This window comes from Puntigrus tetrazona, unplaced genomic scaffold, assembly GCF_018831695.1.
Source record: "Puntigrus tetrazona isolate hp1 unplaced genomic scaffold, ASM1883169v1 S000000984, whole genome shotgun sequence".
Taxonomy (NCBI): domain Eukaryota; kingdom Metazoa; phylum Chordata; class Actinopteri; order Cypriniformes; family Cyprinidae; genus Puntigrus; species Puntigrus tetrazona.
In genome coordinates, this window is record NW_025048579.1 from 1 (window position 1) to 16,767 (window position 16,767).

At 38.0% G+C, this 16,767-nt stretch overlaps 4 non-coding genes and 22 pseudogenes across 4 annotated transcripts; all 26 read right to left on the reverse strand.

The window, feature by feature from the left end:
* Nucleotides 1-163: 163 nt before the first annotated feature.
* LOC122338428 lies at nucleotides 164-283 on the reverse strand (annotated as a pseudogene).
* A 659-nt stretch (nucleotides 284-942) lies between these two features.
* LOC122338381 lies at nucleotides 943-1,064 on the reverse strand (annotated as a pseudogene).
* A 274-nt stretch (nucleotides 1,065-1,338) lies between these two features.
* LOC122338410 lies at nucleotides 1,339-1,457 on the reverse strand (annotated as a pseudogene).
* Nucleotides 1,458-1,731: 274 nt separating this feature from the next.
* Nucleotides 1,732-1,850, reverse strand: LOC122338461 (annotated as a pseudogene).
* Nucleotides 1,851-2,125: 275 nt separating this feature from the next.
* Nucleotides 2,126-2,244, reverse strand: LOC122338403 (annotated as a pseudogene).
* A 274-nt stretch (nucleotides 2,245-2,518) lies between these two features.
* On the reverse strand, nucleotides 2,519-2,637 carry LOC122338451 (annotated as a pseudogene).
* Nucleotides 2,638-2,913: 276 nt separating this feature from the next.
* On the reverse strand, nucleotides 2,914-3,032 carry LOC122338453 (annotated as a pseudogene).
* Nucleotides 3,033-3,304: 272 nt separating this feature from the next.
* Nucleotides 3,305-3,423, reverse strand: LOC122338482 (annotated as a pseudogene).
* Nucleotides 3,424-3,696: 273 nt separating this feature from the next.
* LOC122338462 lies at nucleotides 3,697-3,815 on the reverse strand (annotated as a pseudogene).
* Nucleotides 3,816-4,088: 273 nt separating this feature from the next.
* LOC122338483 lies at nucleotides 4,089-4,207 on the reverse strand (annotated as a pseudogene).
* Nucleotides 4,208-4,480: 273 nt separating this feature from the next.
* On the reverse strand, nucleotides 4,481-4,599 carry LOC122338463 (annotated as a pseudogene).
* A 273-nt stretch (nucleotides 4,600-4,872) lies between these two features.
* LOC122338447 lies at nucleotides 4,873-4,991 on the reverse strand. Its single transcript, XR_006249783.1, has one exon. It is a non-coding gene; the product is annotated as a 5S ribosomal RNA (ribosomal RNA).
* A 6,115-nt stretch (nucleotides 4,992-11,106) lies between these two features.
* On the reverse strand, nucleotides 11,107-11,215 carry LOC122338429 (annotated as a pseudogene).
* Nucleotides 11,216-11,492: 277 nt separating this feature from the next.
* On the reverse strand, nucleotides 11,493-11,611 carry LOC122338477 (annotated as a pseudogene).
* A 276-nt stretch (nucleotides 11,612-11,887) lies between these two features.
* LOC122338382 lies at nucleotides 11,888-12,011 on the reverse strand (annotated as a pseudogene).
* A 274-nt stretch (nucleotides 12,012-12,285) lies between these two features.
* On the reverse strand, nucleotides 12,286-12,409 carry LOC122338399 (annotated as a pseudogene).
* Nucleotides 12,410-12,683: 274 nt separating this feature from the next.
* On the reverse strand, nucleotides 12,684-12,802 carry LOC122338395 (annotated as a pseudogene).
* Nucleotides 12,803-13,075: 273 nt separating this feature from the next.
* Nucleotides 13,076-13,194, reverse strand: LOC122338478 (annotated as a pseudogene).
* Nucleotides 13,195-13,476: 282 nt separating this feature from the next.
* On the reverse strand, nucleotides 13,477-13,595 carry LOC122338379 (annotated as a pseudogene).
* A 276-nt stretch (nucleotides 13,596-13,871) lies between these two features.
* LOC122338377 lies at nucleotides 13,872-13,990 on the reverse strand (annotated as a pseudogene).
* A 282-nt stretch (nucleotides 13,991-14,272) lies between these two features.
* On the reverse strand, nucleotides 14,273-14,391 carry LOC122338485 (annotated as a pseudogene).
* Nucleotides 14,392-14,663: 272 nt separating this feature from the next.
* On the reverse strand, nucleotides 14,664-14,782 carry LOC122338444. The gene has a single exon (XR_006249780.1). It is a non-coding gene; the product is annotated as a 5S ribosomal RNA (ribosomal RNA).
* A 274-nt stretch (nucleotides 14,783-15,056) lies between these two features.
* On the reverse strand, nucleotides 15,057-15,175 carry LOC122338458. Its single transcript, XR_006249785.1, has one exon. It is a non-coding gene; the product is annotated as a 5S ribosomal RNA (ribosomal RNA).
* A 273-nt stretch (nucleotides 15,176-15,448) lies between these two features.
* Nucleotides 15,449-15,567, reverse strand: LOC122338384 (annotated as a pseudogene).
* Nucleotides 15,568-15,842: 275 nt separating this feature from the next.
* LOC122338369 lies at nucleotides 15,843-15,961 on the reverse strand. The gene has a single exon (XR_006249772.1). It is a non-coding gene; the product is annotated as a 5S ribosomal RNA (ribosomal RNA).
* A 276-nt stretch (nucleotides 15,962-16,237) lies between these two features.
* On the reverse strand, nucleotides 16,238-16,356 carry LOC122338396 (annotated as a pseudogene).
* Between the last annotated feature and the right edge of the window lie 411 nt (nucleotides 16,357-16,767).

A 16,767-nucleotide genomic window follows, 5' to 3' on the forward strand; every position in this document is an offset into this window, starting at 1 on the left:
GATAAGAGCATTAGTTAAGTAGTTAAAAACAGTCAAACTCTGTTTAAAGAACAGCTACTTTAAAGGCAATTGAATTAAATAAGCAGTAAGGGAAAGCAAAGAGCTGGTCAAACTTTGGCCACACTAAGGGCCAGTGTATTAGATAAGTAGTGAAAAACTCAAAAACTTACAGCACCTGGTATTCCTAGGCAGTCTCCCATCCAAGTACTAACTAGGCCCAACTCTGCTTAGCTTCTGAGATCAGGCGAGATCAGGCGTGAACAGGGTGGTATGGCGTGTGAAAGCTGCAAAAAAGCCCCTATTTTAAGGTGAGGCACACTAAGTGCCATTATACTAGATAAGTAATGAATGAAATACAAAAAAATACTTCAAAATGAGCTACATTAAAGATAAGGCATTAGTTAAGTAGTTAAAAACAGTCAAACTCTGTTTAAAGAACAGCTACTTTAAAGGCAATTGAATTAAATAAGCAGTAAAGGAAAGCAAAGAGGCTGGTCAAACTTTGGCCACACTAAGGGCCAGTGTATTAGATAAGTAGTGAAAAAACTCAAAAACTTACAGCACCTGGTATTCCTAGGCAGTCTCCCATCAGAAGTACTAACTAGGCCCAACTCTGTAGCTTCTGAGATCAGACGAGATCAGGCGTGAACAGGGTGGTATGGCCGTGCGAAAGCTGCTGCAAAAAGCCCCTATTTTAAGGTGAGGCACACTAAGTGCCATTATACTAGATAAGTAATGAATGAAATACAAAAAATACTTCAAAATGAGCTACATTAAAGATAAGAGCATTAGTTAAGTAGTTAAAAACAGTCAAACTCTGTTTAAAGAACAGCTACTTTAAAGGCAATTGAATTAAATAAGCAGTAAAGGAAAGCAAAGAGCTGGTCAAACTTTGGCCACACTAAGGGCCAGTGTATTAGATAAGTAGTGAAAAAACTCAAAAACTTACAGCACCTGGTATTCCTAGGCAGTCTCCCATCCAAGTACTAACTAGGCCCAACTCTGCTTAGCTTCTGAGATCAGGCTGAGAGATCAGGCGTGAACAGGGTGGTATGGCCGTAAGCAAAAGCTGCTGCAAAAAGCCCCTATTTTAAGGTGAGGCACACTAAGTGCCATTATACTAGATAAGTAATGAATGAAATACAAAAAAATACTTCAAAATGAGCTACATTAAAGATAAGAGCATTAGTTAAGTAGTTAAAAACAGTCAAACTCTGTTTAAAGAACAGCTACTTTAAAGGCAATTGAATTAAATAAGCAGTAAAGGAAAGCAAAGAGCTGGTCAAACTTTGGCCACACTAAGGGCCAGTGTATTAGATAAGTAGTGAAAAAACTCAAAACTTACAGCACCTGGTATTCCTAGGCAGTCTCCCATCCAAGTACTAACTAGGCCCAACTCTGCTTAGCTTCTGAGATCAGACGAGATCAGGCGTGAACAGGGTGGGATGGCCGTGGCGAAAGCTGCTGCAAAAAGCCCCTATTTTAAGGTGAGGCACACTAAGTGCCATTATACTAGATAAGTAATGAATGAAATACAAAAAAATACTTCAAAATGAGCTACATTAAAGATAAGAGCATTAGTTAAGTAGTTAAAAACAGTCAAACTCTGTTTAAAGAACAGCTACTTTAAAGGCAATTGAATTAAATAAGCAGTAAAGGAAAGCAAAGAGCTGGTCAAACTTTGGCCACACTAAGGGCCAGTGTATTAGATAAGTAGTGAAAAAACTCAAAAACTTACAGCACCTGGTATTCCTAGGCAGTCTCCCATCCAAGTACTAACTAGGCCCAACTCTGCTTAGCTTCTGAGATCAGGCGAGATCAGGCGTGAACAGGGTGGTATGGCCGTAAGCGAAAAGCTGCTGCAAAAGCCCCTATTTTAAGGTGAGGCACACTAAGTGCCATTATACTAGATAAGTAATGAATGAAATACAAAAAAATACTTCAAAATGAGCTACATTAAAGATAAGAGCATTAGTTAAGTAGTTAAAAACAGTCAAACTCTGTTTAAAGAACAGCTACTTTAAAGGCAATTGAATTAAATAAGCAGTAAGGGAAAGCAAAGAGCTGGTCAAACTTTGGCCACACTAAGGGCCAGTGTATTAGATAAGTAGTGAAAAAACTCAAAAACTTACAGCACCTGGTATTCCTAGGCAGTCTCCCATCCAAGTACTAACTAGGCCCAACTCTGCTTAGCTTCTGAGATCAGGCGAGATCAGGCGTGAACAGGGTGGGATGGCCGTGTGAAAGCTGCTGCAAAAAGCCCCTATTTTAAGGTGAGGCACACTAAGTGCCATTATACTAGATAAGTAATGAATGAAATACAAAAAAATACTTCAAAATGAGCTACATTAAAGATAAGAGCATTAGTTAAGTAGTTAAAAACAGTCAAACTCTGTTTAAAGAACAGCTACTTTAAAAAGGCAATTGAATTAAATAAGCAGTAAGGGAAAGCAAAGAGCTGGTCAAACTTTGGCCACACTAAGGGCCAGTGTATTAGATAAGTAGTGAAAAAACTCAAAACTTACAGCACCTGGTATTCCTAGGCAGTCTCCCATCCAAGTACTAACTAGGCCCAACTCTGCTTAGCTTCTGAGATCAGACGAGATCAGGCGTGAACAGGGTGGTATGGCCGTAAAGCGAAAGCTGCTGCAAAAAAGCCCTATTTTAAGGTGAGGCACACTAAGTGCCATTATACTAGATAAGTAATGAATGAAATACAAAAAAATACTTCAAAATGAGCTACATTAAAGATAAGAGCATTAGTTAAGTAGTTAAAAACAGTCAAACTCTGTTTAAAGAACAGCTACTTTAAAGGCAATTGAATTAAATAAGCAGTAAGGGAAAGCAAAGAGCTGGTCAAACTTTGGCCACACTAAGGGCCAGTGTATTAGATAAGTAGTGAAAAAACTCAAAAACTTACAGCACCTGGTATTCCTAGGCAGTCTCCCATCCAAGTACTAACTAGGCCCAACTCTGCTTAGCTTCTGAGATCAGACGAGATCAGGCGTGAACAGGGTGGGATGGCCGTAAGCAAAGCTGCTGCAAAAAGCCCCTATTTTAAGGTGAGGCACACTAAGTGCCATTATACTAGATAAGTAATGAATGAAATACAAAAAATACTTCAAAATGAGCTACATTAAAGATAAGAGCATTAGTTAAGTAGTTAAAAACAGTCAAACTCTGTTTAAAGAACAGCTACTTTAAAGGCAATTGAATTAAATAAGCAGTAAGGGAAAGCAAAGAGCTGGTCAAACTTTGGCCACACTAAGGGCCAGTGTATTAGATAAGTAGTGAAAAAACTCAAAACTTACAGCACCTGGTATTCCTAGGCAGTCTCCCATCCAAGTACTAACTAGGCCCAACTCTGCTTAGCTTCTGAGATCAGGCGAGATCAGGCGTGAACAGGGTGGGATGGCCGTAAGCAGAAAGCTGCTGCAAAAAGCCCCTATTTTAAGGTGAGGCACACTAAGTGCCATTATACTAGATAAGTAATGAATGAAATACAAAAAATACTTCAAAATGAGCTACATTAAAGATAAGAGCATTAGTTAAGTAGTTAAAAACAGTCAAACTCTGTTTAAAGAACAGCTACTTTAAAGGCAATTGAATTAAATAAGCAGTAAGGGAAAGCAAAGAGCTGGTCAAACTTTGGCCACACTAAGGGCCAGTGTATTAGATAAGTAGTGAAAAACTCAAAACTTACAGCACCTGGTATTCCTAGGCAGTCTCCCATCCAAGTACTAACTAGGCCCAACTCTGCTTAGCTTCTGAGATCAGGCGAGATCAGGCGTGAACAGGGTGGTATGGCCGTAAGCGAAAGCTGCTGCAAAAGCCCCTATTTTAAGGTGAGGCACACTAAGTGCCATTATACTAGATAAGTAATGAATGAAATACAAAAAAATACTTCAAAATGAGCTACATTAAAGATAAGAGCATTAGTTAAGTAGTTAAAAACAGTCAAACTCTGTTTAAAGAACAGCTACTTTAAAGGCAATTGAATTAAATAAGCAGTAAGGGAAAGCAAAGAGCTGGTCAAACTTTGGCCACACTAAGGGCCAGTGTATTAGATAAGTAGTGAAAAACTCAAAAACTTACAGCACCTGGTATTCCTAGGCAGTCTCCCATCCAAGTACTAACTAGGCCCAACTCTGCTTAGCTTCTGAGATCAGGCGAGATCAGGCGTGAACAGGGTGGGATGGCCGTAAGCAAAGCTGCTGCAAAAAGCCCCTATTTTAAGGTGAGGCACACTAAGTGCCATTATACTAGATAAGTAATGAATGAAATACAAAAAAATACTTCAAAATGAGCTACATTAAAGATAAGAGCATTAGTTAAGTAGTTAAAAACAGTCAAACTCTGTTTAAAGAACAGCTACTTTAAAGGCAATTGAATTAAATAAGCAGTAAAGGAAAGCAAAGAGCTGGTCAAACTTTGGCCACACTAAGGGCCAGTGTATTAGATAAGTAGTGAAAAAACTCAAAACTTACAGCACCTGGTATTCCTAGGCAGTCTCCCATCCAAGTACTAACTAGGCCCAACTCTGCTTAGCTTCTGAGATCAGGCGAGATCAGGCGTGAACAGGGTGGTATGGCCGTAAGCGAAAGCTGCTGCAAAAAGCCCCTATTTTAAGGTGAGGCACACTAAGTGCCATTATACTAGATAAGTAATGAATGAAATACAAAAAAAATACTTCAAAATGAGCTACATTAAAGATAAGAGCATTAGTTAAGTAGTTAAAAACAGTCAAACTCTGTTTAAAGAACAGCTACTTTAAAGGCAATTGAATTAAATAAGCAGTAAGGGAAAGCAAAGAGCTGGTCAAACTTTGGCCACACTAAGGCCAGTGTATTAGATAAGTAGTGAAAAACTCAAAACTTACAGCACCTGGTATTCCTAGGCAGTCTCCCATCCAAGTACTAACTAGGCCCAACTCTGCTTAGCTTCTGAGATCAGACGAGATCAGGCGTGAACAGGGTGGTATGGCCGTAAGCGAAAGCTGCTGCAAAAAGCCCCTATTTTAAGGTGAGGCACACTAAGTGCCATTATACTAGATAAGTAATGAATGAAAAATAAAAAAATACTTCAAAATGAGCTACATTAAAGATAAGAGCATTAGTTAAGTAGTTAAAAACAGTCAAACTCTGTTTAAAGAACAGCTACTTTAAAGGCAATTGAATTAAATAAGCAGTAAGGGAAAGCAAAGAGCTGGTCAAACTTTGGCCACACTAAGGGCCAGTGTATTAGATTAGTAGTGTGAAAAACTCAAAACTTACAGCACCTGGTATTCCTAGGCAGTCTCCCATCCAAGTACTAACTAGGCCCAACTCTGCTTAGCTTCTGAGATCAGACGAGATCAGGCGTGAATTTTTTTTTTTTTTTTTTTTTTTTTTTTTTTTTTTTTTTTTTATTATCAAAGTATCAAATCAATACAACTCATTAACACAGTGTGACATAGCCATTCATACATAAAGCGCAAAATCCTCCATTCAAATTTTCACATCACCAAACATTTACACACATATAATCATCCTATGTCATTTAACATTACAAATATAATTCTCCATCTTTAGAAATTTAAACTCAATCCTCCTTTGTCTTCCACAGATATAAGTCTATATCCATTAATAAAAGCTTTTTCAAAAACATCTTTGCTCAGATATTTCCACATTAGATAAATACTTTTTCCACAACAGTCCTGAACATCACAGCTACGTCCACTTTTTTCCCTTCATAATATGCCAAATTCCTCCTCGCCCATATTGCATACCTTGCATGACTTAAAATAAAGTTACACAAATTAACCTTCTTATCCTTATGATTCATACATTCACCAAATAAAAACAATTTTTTCCATTCATTTCCTGTTACATCTTTTCCCCATTCCTCCTTTACCACATTTTTCAATTTTTCATGAAACACAACAAGCTCTTTGCATTCAAAAAGATATGCATCAAAGTCTCGGGTCAATCTTACATACATCACATTCTCTGTTCACATTCTTATTTATTTGATGAATTACCACCTTTGTATATATTCTATTATGTCTTAATTTGAAGTCTAAATTTTCACAGTCCAGTCCATTATATTTCACACTTAAATTCTTCCATATTGTTTTAACGTTAAATCCTGGGAAGAGTTTTGGCCAAACAGCTTCTGATGCAGGCAATTTAATTTCCTTTTTCAGGAATATTTTATATATCAGCTTAGTATTTATATCAGCTAAAGGTTTCTTTTACCATTTTCAACATAAAACATTTCTGGCATTCCCCAATTTCCCGGTTTAACCGTTTCCCTCTCAATCCCTTCCACCCAGCTCCTGGGCAAACTTATTTTAATGTTTTCACATACAGAGTCCACTTTTGATTTTTCAATTTCCTCATCCCACTCTACCACATAATCATAAATGGCTCTATTTGGTAAAAACCTTTTATGTATTCATAAGCCATATCCTTTACCTGTCTTACTCCTGCTTTCATGTACAGTCTATTATAAAACATTTTCCCTTTCATCCGTATCTTTGGGTTCAAAAATATTGGCTGCTTGTGTATTTGGTTTATATTTTCACACTCGTACTCGACATTCACTAAAAATTCAGACCATGCACTCAATACTTCTTTATAAAACAGTGGCATATCTTCAATCATTGGCTTCTTTAAGGCCATGAATATCCCTTCTTCTCCACAACCACTACTTTTGTCCAGAAGATCTCTCATAAAACCCTTCCATCCATATTCCACTTTATCATATAAGTACTTCTTTATTGTTTTCACTCTTACTGCTTTCCTTTTTACATCTAAATCAATCAGCCTCAACCCACCCTCCTTGTAATCTGCTATTAATGTTTTTGTTGATATTTTCACTCCTTTCCCCCTCCACAAAAATGTGTTCACAACCTCCCTCATTTCATTCAACACCCAATCCGGTAGATCAATTACTCCCATCACATAATTACATTTAACAAGCAATAGTGAATTAACTACAACTACCATTCCTCTTAATCTTAAATCTCTTAATCTCCAAAACTGTAAAACCTGTTTTATTTTATTTAAAATCCCAGTCCATGTAGCATCTCTCGCCTCTTTTGCATTTACTCCTATATTCACACCTAAAATCTTTATATATTCTTTTCGCTACTTTAAAAGGAATATCTTGTCCTTCTATATCTGTTCCACCTACACTCATTATTTCTGATTTATCAACATTTATTTTAGCACCTGATGCTTTACCGTATGTTTCCATATGTTTCATTACCCTATTTATACTCTCTCTATCTTTGACTGTAAATGTTGTGTCATCTGCATACTGATGAATTATGCTCATTCCCCCATATGGAATTTGGATTCCTTTTATTTCCTTATCTTTTTTAACTAATGTTGCCAAAGGATCAGCCGTTATCGAATACAGCAATGCCGACAACGGACATCCCTGCCTAACTGACCTCTCTATAGGAAATGAGTCTGTTAAAACACCATTAATCTTTACACAACTTTTTGAATTACTATACAACAACTTTATCCATCTTAAAATCCTCTCCCGAAACCGAATCTTCTCATTACTTGCTCTATAAAACTGTGCTCTACCCTATCAAATGCCTTATTTAAATCCATACTTAAAATCAAACCCCCCTCCCCATCCTTTCCCATTTTGTCCACAACATCTCTTATTGTGCACACTGTATCTGAAATATCCCTGCCTGGTATACTATATGCTTGACTTGGTGATATTATACTCCCCACTATCTCTTTTATTCTATTTGCCAGTACTTTTGTCAGTATCTTATAATCTGTATTTAAAAGGCTCAAAGGCCTGTAATTTTCCAACTTAAGCCGACTACCTTTATTTTTATACAAGATATTGATTACCCCTAAAGTCAATGATTCTGGCACTTCCGCTCTCTCTTCCATAGTTTTATATAGCTTCCATAAAATGGGCGCTAAAACCTCGATGAACGTCTTATAAAACTCGTGTGTTAACCCATCCGATCCTGGGCTTTTATTTGGTTTTGTTTGTTTTATTGCTTCTTTTATTTCTTCTATGCTTATTTCTCTATCACACATATTTTTATCGCCCTCTTTTAACTTAGCACTCAACGTATCTAAAACTTCATCTACGCACTCTTGTTTTACACCTTTTTTCTTAAACAATCCCGCATAAAATGCCTCCACCACTCCTATTATTTCCACATAATCAGTTACCTTTACACCTTTTCCATTCTCCAATTCCATTATATGATTTCTCTTCTGCTTTCTTTTTTCTAGATTCAGAAAGAATTTTGTACTCCTCTCTCCCTCAACCGCATACTGTGCTCTACTTCTTACTTTTGCACCCTCACTTTTTTCTATTTCATACTCGTCCATTTCTGTTTTTATCTGACAATAACATTCTTTGCCGTACTCAGGATTACTTTCTATTTTTGCTTCTTTCTCCAATGCCTTTTCAGTGCTTCTATTCTACTTTTCCTCATAAAGTCCCTTTGCTTTGAATACCTAATGCTTCTTCTTTTATTTTTTCTTTCATTCCTTCCCACCACTCACACACATTTTCATCAAACAAAGGGTTTTCCATTTCATAACTTATGCATTTTCTAATATTTTCCTTATAAGCCTCTTCAGTTAATATGGATGAATTCAAACACCACACTCCCCTCCTCTTTCTCCCAGATTTATACCTATCTTTACTTTTATAGCTGCATGATCACTTATGCCTAAAAACTGTATTTCACATTTTTAACATAATTTAATATTTCTCTTTTAACTAAACAGAAATCTATCCTGCTTTGTTTTAAGCTTCCCATTACCATTTGCCTTCTAGAAAACTCTCTCTCAAATGGGTTTTCTTCTCTCCAAACATCTACCATTTCATCACTTTGCATCCACTCATTTAGATATTTCCTAGACACATCTGATTTAAAATTAGCAGTGCTTGAAGCATCTAATCTTGTGCACCACACATTGAAATCTCCAACCACTATACATTTACCTGTACATAATGGCTTTGTTTCTTTAAAAGTTCCTTTCTTTCAGCCTCTACATTTGGTGCATATATATTTATCAATCTAAACAATTCATTACAAAACACAAATTCTATAACTAACAATCTCCCTTATCATCTTTATATATTTGCTTTACACATTTCAGTTTTCTCTTTTTATCAAAATTGCAACACCACATGCTTTTTGAGTCCCGTGATTAACTAAAATATCTTCTTCCCATAATTTTTAATATTTTCCATAATTCCCTCTGTCCAATGTGTCTCTTGTAAACAAATTATGTCTGCTTTCAACATACCAATCACCTTCTCAACCTTTTTGATTCTCTTAGTCCATTACTATTTAAGCATGCAATGTTCATTGTGCCCCCACATAGCGAAAATTGCAGTTAAAAGGGTTCTATAATGCATTTAAATATACTCAAAGTCTTACTTTTCCCCTATACTCCATCTCTTTCTTCTTTCTTTTCCTCTGCATGATCTTCTCCTCACATGTGTCCATTTCCTCTCCTCCATTTGATTCTGGAGTCTCTTGCACCACATTCTTTCCCCCTTCTCCACTGACCTTCTCCCTCACCTGAAACGCCATGCCTTGACTTTTGGCATTACTGCCTTCTTGGCTCGCAATACCACTTTTTGCTGTCTTCCTCTCTTCTTCAGTCCTCGGTCCTTTCTCTTCTCTCTCCTCTCTCTGACCCGAGATCACGTCCTTTGGACAGGTCTCCTCCTCAGAGCCTCTCTGTTCTGCTGTGTCTTCTTTTCTGCTCCCATTGTCTCTTCTCACCTCCTCCACGGCCACAGAATCTTCCCCCTCCTCATTCTCCTCTTCCTCTTCCACCTCATACAGATCCGTCCACTTCTCATCACTTCCCTCTTCTTCAATCTCCACCACAGTTTCGCACACACAAAATCCAGTTCCCATCTTGCACACGTTGCAGATCCCTTCATTACATTCCCGTGCATAATGTCCTTGTTTGGCACACCTGAAACACTTGAAGCTCGGACAGTCTCTCACAACATGCCCAGGCTGAATGCACAAACGACACACTTTCACCTGTCTATCATGTATTACTCGAAAGTGCTCAGCACCTCCCACTGTGTCAAACTTTGTGGAATATGGCAACGATTTGACGGTGTCTGTGAACTTCACTTTCAAAAATCTTGTTCCATCCGCGATATCAGTTCCTGGCCACATTCTCCTTTTAATTCTTGAAACCGCCATCACTCCCCATTCCGTCAGCTTTTTCAATATTTCATCGTCCTGGATATATGTGGGCAGACCCAGGAACGAAACCACCAACTCTGTGCTGCTTATTTCTCTCGCCATGATTCTGCTCTTTTTATATTTAGTCCATCCAGTAATTTCTCCTTTCCTTTCTCCTCCTGCATAGTCAGCTCATATTCTCTTGGCGTTTTATATCTGCATCCAATAACCACTCCACATTCTTCTTTTACTTTCTTCAACAATTCCATCATAGTAATTCTGTCATCTCCATCTATCACCACGTGTACAGTTAGATGCTTGTCATAATTTCTCTTACTTTGTTCGCCATCACTGACTGTCTCCTTCAAATTCCTCTTGTCCAATCTGTTTTCCTTCTCCATGTTCTTTTTCTGCATTTTCCACCTTCTCAGAAACAGAAATATTTATCCCCAAACAGCAAGAGCTGCCTGGGGATTAAAACAACCGTTCAAACAAAAATCCCTGCTTATTTGACGTAGTTTTCAAACAATAAAGTGTTCCAAGCTCTTCCAAACAATCAATCTCCACCTGTTCTCGCCACTGACTCACTCACTTCCTGAATTCCACTAGAGGGCGCTCAGGGTGGTATGGCCGTAAGCGAAAGCTGCTGCAAAAAGGCCCCTATTTTAAGGTGAGGCACACTAAGTGCCATTATACTAGATAAGTAATGAATGAAATACAAAAAAATACTTCAAAATGAGCTACATTAAAGATAAGAGCATTAGTTAAGTAGTTAAAAACAGTCAAACTCTGTTTAAAGAACAGCTACTTTAAAGGCAATTGAATTAAATAAGCAGTAAAGTAAAGCAAAGAGCTGGTCAAACTTTGGCCACACTAAGGGCCAGTGTATTAGATAAGTAGTGAAAAAACTCAAAAACTTACAGCACCTGGTATTCCTAGGCAGTCTCCCATCCAAGTACTAACTAGGCCCAACTCTGCTTAGCTTCTGAGATCAGACGTGAACAGGGTGGTATGGCCGTAAGCAGAAAGCTGCTGCAAAAAGCCCCCTATTTTAAGGTGAGGCACACTAAGTGCCATTATACTAGATAAGTAATGAATGAAATACAAAAAAATACTTCAAAATGAGCTACATTAAAGATAAGAGCATTAGTTAAGTAGTTAAAAACAGTCAAACTCTGTTTAAAGAACAGCTACTTTAAAGGCAATTGAATTAAATAAGCAGTAAGGGAAAGCAAAGAGCTGGTCAAACTTTGGCCACACTAAGGGCCAGTGTATTAGATAAGTAGTGAAAAAACTCAAAAACTTACAGCACCTGGTATTCCTAGGTAGTCTCCCATCCAAGTACTAACTAGGCCCAACTCTGCTTAGCTTCTGAGATCAGACGAGATTAGGCGTGAACAGGGTGGTATGGCCGTAAGAGAAAGCTGCTGCAAAAAGGCCCCTATTTTAAGGTGAGGCACACTAAGTGCCATTATACTAGATAAGTAATGAATGAAATACAAAAAAATACTTCAAAATGAGCTACATTAAAGATAAGAGCATTAGTTAAGTAGTTAAAAACAGTCAAACTCTGTTTAAAGAACAGCTACTTTAAAGGCAATTGAATTAAATAAGCAGTAAGGGAAAGCAAAGAGCTAGTCAAACTTTGGCCACACTAAGGGCCAGTGTATTAGATAAGTAGTGAAAAAACTCAAAAACTTACAGCACCTGGTATTCCTAGGCAGTCTCCCATCCAAGTACTAACTAGGCCCAACTCTGCTTAGCTTCTGAGATCAGACGAGATCAGATCAGGCGTGAACAGGGTGGGATGGCCGTAAGTGAAAGCTGCTGCAAAAGCCCCTATTTTAAGGTGAGGCACACTAAGTGCCATTATACTAGATAAGTAATGAATGAAATACAAAAAAATACTTCAAAATGAGCTACATTAAAGATAAGAGCATTAGTTAAGTAGTTAAAAACAGTCAAACTCTGTTTAAAGAACAGCTACTTTAAAGGCAATTGAATTAAATAAGCAGTAAGGGAAAGCAAAGAGCTGGTCAAACTTTGGCCACACTAAGGGCCAGTGTATTAGATAAGTAGTGAAAAAACTCAAAAACTTACAGCACCTGGTATTCCTAGGTAGTCTCCCATCCAAGTGCTAACTAGGCCCAACTCTGCTTAGCTTCTGAGATCAGACGAGATCAGATCAGGCGTGAACAGGGTGGTATGGCCGTAAGCTAAAGCTGCTGCAAAAGCCCCTATTTTAAGGTGAGGCACACTAAGTGCCATTATACTAGATAAGTAATGAATGAAATACAAAAAAATACTTCAAAATGAGCTACATTAAAGATAAGAGCATTAGTTAAGTAGTTAAAAACAGTCAAACTCTGTTTAAAGAACAGCTACTTTAAAGGCAATTGAATTAAATAAGCAGTAAGGGAAAGCAAAGAGCTGGTCAAACTTTGGCCACACTAAGGGCCAGTGTATTAGATAAGTAGTGAAAAAACTCAAAAACTTACAGCACCTGGTATTCCTAGGTAGTCTCCCATCCAAGTACTAACTAGGCCCAACTCTGCTTAGCTTCTGAGATAAGACGAGATTAGGCGTGAACAGGGTGGTATGGCCGTAAGCGAAAGCTGCTGCAAAAGCCCCTATTTTAAGGTGAGGCACACTAAGTGCCATTATACTAGATAAGTAATGAATGAAATACAAAAAAATACTTCAAAATGAGCTACATTAAAGATAAGAGCATTAGTTAAGTAGTTAAAAACAGTCAAACTCTGTTTAAAGAACAGCTACTTTAAAGGCAATTGAATTAAATAAGCAGTAAGGGAAAGCAAAGAGCTGGTCAAACTTTGGCCACACTAAGGGCCAGTGTATTAGATAAGTAGTGAAAAAACTCAAAACTTACAGCACCTGGTATTCCTAGGCAGTCTCCCATCCAAGTACTAACTAGGCCCAACTCTGCTTAGCTTCTGAGATCAGACGAGATCTGGCGTGAACAGGGTGGTACGGCCGTAAGCGAAAGCTACTGCAAAAAGGCCCCTATTTTAAGGTGAGGCACACTAAGTGCCATTATACTAGATAAATAATGAATGAAATACAAAAAAAAAAAATACTTCAAATTGAGCTACATTAAAGATAAGAGCATTAGTTAAGTAGTTAAAAACAGTCAAACTCTGTTTAAAGAACAGCTACTTTAAAGGCAATTGAATTAAATAAGCAGTAAGGGAAAGCAAAGAGCTGGTCAAAACTTTGGCCACACTAAGGGCCAGTGTATTAGATAAGTAGTGAAAAAACTCAAAAAATTACAGCACCTGGTATTCCTAGGCAGTCTCCCATCCAAGTACTAACTAGGCCCAACTCTGCTTAGCTTCTGAGATCAGACAAGATCAGGCATGAACAGGGAGGTATGGCCGTAAGCTAAAGCTGCTGCAAAAAGCCCCCTATTTTAAGGTGAGGCACACTAAGTGCCATTATACTAGATAAGTAATGAATGAAATACAAAAAAATACTTCAAAATGAGCTACATTAAAGATAAGAGCATTAGTTAAGTAGTTAAAAACAGTCAAACTCTGTTTAAAGAACAGCTACTTTAAAGGCAATTGAATTAAATAAGCAGTAAGGGAAAGCAAAGACCTGGTCAAACTTTGGCCACACTAAGGGCCAGTGTATTAGATAAGTAGTGAAAAAACTCAAAAAATTACAGCACCTGGTATTCCTAGGCAGGCTCCCATCCAAGTACTAACTAGGCCCAACTCTGCTTAGCTTCTGAGATCAGACAAGATCAGGCGTGAACAGGGTGGTATGGCCGTAAGCGAAAGCTGCTGCAAAAAGCCCCCTAATTTAAGGTGAGGCACACTAAGTGCCATTATACTAGATAAGTAATGAATGAAATACAAAAAAAATAAAATACTTCAAAATGAGCTACATTACAGATTAGAGCATTAGTTAAGTAGTTAAAAACAGTCAAACTCTGTTTAAAGAACTACTACTTTAAAGGCAATTGAATTAAATAAGCAGTAAGGGAAAGCAAAGAGCTGGTCAAACTTTGGCCACACTAAGGGCCAGTGTATTAGATAAGTAGTGAAAAAACTCAAAAACTTACAGCACCTGGTATTCCTAGGCAGTCTCCCATTCAAGTACTAACTAGGTCCAACTCTGCTTAGCTTCTGAGATCAGACGAGATCAGGCGTGAACAGGGTGGGATGGCCGTAAGCAAAAGCTGCTGCAAAAAGCCCCCTATTTTAAGGTGAGGCACACTAAGTGCCATTATACTAGATAAGTAATGAATGAAATACAAAAAAATACTTCAAAATGAGCTACATTAAAGATAAGAGCATTAGTTAAGTAGTTAAAAACAGTCAAACTCTGTTTAAAGAACAGCTACTTTAAAGGCAATTGAATTAAGCAGTAAGGGAAATCAAAGAGCTGGTCAAACTTTGGCCACACTAAGGGCCAGTGTATTAGATAAGTAGTGAAAAAATTCAAAAACTTACAGCACCTGGTGTTCCTAGGCAGTCTCCCATCCAAGTACTAACTAGGCCCAACTCTGCTTAGCTTCTGAGATCAGACGAGATCAGGCGTGAACAGGGTGGTATGGCCGTAAGCAAAAGCTGCTGCAAAAAGCCCCCTATTTTAAGGTGAGGCACACTAAGTGCCATTATACTAGATAAGTAATGAATGAAATACAAAAAATACTTCAAAATGAGCTACATTAAAGATAAGAGCATTAGTTAAGTAGTTAAAAACAGTCAAACTCTGTTTAAAGAACAGCTACTTTAAAGGCAATTGAATTAAATAAGCAGTAAGGGAAAGCAAAGAGCTGGTCAAACTTTGGCCACACTAAGGGCCAGTGTATTAGATAAGTAGTGAAAAAACTCAAAACTTACAGCACCTGGTATTCCTAGGCAGTCTCCCATCCAAGTACTAACTAGGCCCAACTCTGCTTAGCTTCTGAGATCAGACGAGATCAGGCGTGAACAGGGTGGTATGGCCGTAAGCGAAAGCTGCTGCAAAAAGCCCCTATTTTAAGGTGAGGCACACTAAGTGCCATTATACTAGATAAGTACTGAATGAAATACAAAAAATACTTCAAAATGAGCTACATTAAAGATAAGAGCATTAGTTAAGTAGTTAAAAACAGTCAAACTCTGTTTAAAGAACAGCTACTTTAAAGGCAATTGAATTAAATAAGCAGTAAGGGAAAGCAAAGAGCTGGTCAAACTTTGGCCACACTAAGGGCCAGTGTATTAGATAAGTAGTGAAAAAACTCAAAACTTACAGCACCTGGTATTCCTAGGCAGTCTCCCATCCAAGTACTAACTAGGCCCAACTCTGCTTAGCTTCTGAGATCAGACGAGATCAGGCGTGAACAGGGTGGGATGGCCGTGAAGTTAAAGCTGCTGCAAAAAGTCCCCTATTTTAAGGTGAGGCACACTAAGTGCCATTATACTAGATAAGTAATGAATGAAATACAAAAAATACTTCAAAATGAGCTACATTAAAGATAAGAGCATTAGTTAAGTAGTTAAAAACAGTCAAACTCTGTTTAAAGAACAGCTACTTTAAAGGCAATTGAATTAAATAAGCAGTAAGGGAAAGCAAAGAGCTGGTCAAACTTTGGCCACACTAAGGGCCAGTGTATTAGATAAGTAGTGAAAAACTCAAAAACTTACAGCACCTGGTATTCCTAGGCAGTCTCCCATCCAAGTACTAACCAGGCCCAACTCTGCTTAGCTTCTGAGATCAGACGAGATCAGGCGTGAACAGGGTGGGATGGCCGTAAGCGAAAGCTACTGCAAAAAGCCCCCTATTTTAAGGTGAGGCACACTAAGTGCCATTATACTAGATAAGTAATGAATGAAATACAAAAAAATACTTCAAAATGAGCTACATTAAAGATAAGAGCATTAGTTAAGTAGTTAAAAACAGTCAAACTCTGTTTAAAGAACAGCTACTTTAAAGGCAATTGAATTAAATAAGCAGTAAGGGAAAGCAAAGAGCTGGTCAAACTTTGGCCACACTAAGGGCCAGTGTATTAGATAAGTAGTGAAAAAACTCAAAAACTTACAGCACCTGGTATTCCTAGGCAGTCTCCCATCCAAGTGCTAACTAGGCCCAACTCTGCTTAGCTTCTGAGATCAGACGAGATCAGGCGTGAACGGGGTGGGATGGCCGTAAGCGAAAGCTGCTGCAAAAAGCCCCTATTTTAAGGTGAGGCAGACTAAGTGCCATTATACTAGATAAGTAATGAATGAAATACAAAAAATACTTCAAAATGAGCTACATTAAAGATAAGAGCATTAGTTAAGTAGTTAAAAACAGTCAAACTCTGTTTAAAGAACAGCTACTTTAAAGGCAATTGAATTAAATAAGCAGTAAGGGAAAGCAAAGAGCTGGTCAAACTTTGGCCACACTAAGGGCCAGTGTATTAGATAAGTAGTGAAAAACTCAAAACTTACAGCACCTGGTATTCCTAGGCAGTCCCCATCCAAGTACTAACTAGGCCCAACTCTGCTTAGCTTCTGAGATCAGATGTGAACAGGGTGGTATGTCCGTAGTTTAAAGCTGCTGCAAAAAGCCCCTATTTTAAT